Source organism: Elephantulus edwardii, unplaced genomic scaffold (assembly GCF_000299155.1).
Source record: "Elephantulus edwardii isolate Elephantulus edwardi_28Jun2011 unplaced genomic scaffold, EleEdw1.0 scaffold00035, whole genome shotgun sequence".
NCBI lineage: Eukaryota > Metazoa > Chordata > Mammalia > Macroscelidea > Macroscelididae > Elephantulus > Elephantulus edwardii.
In genome coordinates, this window is record NW_006399785.1 from 8426142 (window position 1) to 8427534 (window position 1393).

Sequence of the window (1393 nt, forward strand, 5' to 3'; positions counted from 1 at the left end):
TTTCTTGATATTGAGACACAATCCATACTGAAGGCTGCATTCTTTGATCTTCTGCAACAAGTACTTCAAGTCCTCCTCTCTTTCAGTAAATAAGGTTGTGTCATGTGCATGATGCAGTTTATTGATGAGTCTCCCTCCAATCTTAATGTCATATTCCTCTTCAAGGAGTCCTGCTTTTCAGATAATTTGCTCAGTGTACATACTGAGAAGGTATTGTTGTTGTTGTTGTTGTTGTTAAGTGTCGTCAAGTCGCAGGTGACTCATAGCAACCCTATGAAGGAGACTCGACGCTTGGTTGCCTTTCATCCTTTCTCCAGGTTTATAGGGTTTCTGGAGACAAGATATTATGGAAGTGGATTCCACTCCTCCTTCCAAGCTTTGAGAAGGCATGGAGAGAGAAAACAACACTGATGCATTCTCTTCCTAATTCCAAATCAAGCAGTGCTCCCCTGCTCCGTTCGCACAACAGCCTCCTGATCCAGGTATAGGTTCCTCATGAGCAGAAGCAAGTGCTCTGGGATTCCCATTCTTCTCAATGTCAATCACAACTTGTCATGATCCACACAGTTAAACACCTTTGCATAGTCAATAAAGCACAAATAGACATTTATTTGATATTCCTTACTTTTAGCCAGCATCCATCTGAGATCAGCAATGATATCCCTGGTGCCACAGCCTCTTCTAAATCCTGACTGAACATCTGATAATATGAAATTGACCGAACACTGGAATCAGGACGTGTTAATGATAATTGATGACTAGAATGAAAAAGTAGGAAATAGTGAGGAAGGAACCGTTGTTGGAAAATTTGGGCATGGTGAAGCTGGAAAAAGATTGACTGAGTTTTATATTTACAATGATTGTAAATACTTTTTCTAAAAGACACAAAAGAGGACTTTACACATGGATTTCACCTCATGGCTGCATAGGTTTCAGATTGACTACATTTACAGAAAAAATCTTTGGAGAAGCTCAGTATCAGCAGTCAAAAGTAGGCCAGGGGCAGACTGTGGGTCAAACCATCAATTAATCATATCCAGGTTCAAACTGAGATTGAAGAAATTAATATAAATCCTCAGGAACCAAGATTTGAATCTATTCCACTGAAATTTCATGATCAATTTAAGAATAGGTTTGAGGCATTGAACTCCAATGACAGAAGACCAGATGAGTTGTGGATGATATCAAGGATACCATCCATGAAGAAATCAAAATATCATTAAAAAAACAGAGAAGAAAGAAAAAAATCTAAATGGATGTCAGAAGAGATTCTACAAATTGCACTGGAGCATCAGATAGCCAAATCTAAAGGAAAACATGTCAAAGTGAAAGAGCTGAACAGATGATTTCAAATGGCAGTTCGGGAGGATAAAGCAAAGTATTACAATGGAAT

The 1393-nt window shown here is 38.6% G+C and overlaps 1 pseudogene; it reads left to right on the plus strand.

The window, feature by feature from the left end:
- The window catches only part of LOC102855306, a 94881-nt pseudogene that overhangs the window by 67822 nt on the left and 25666 nt on the right, over positions 1–1393 (plus strand).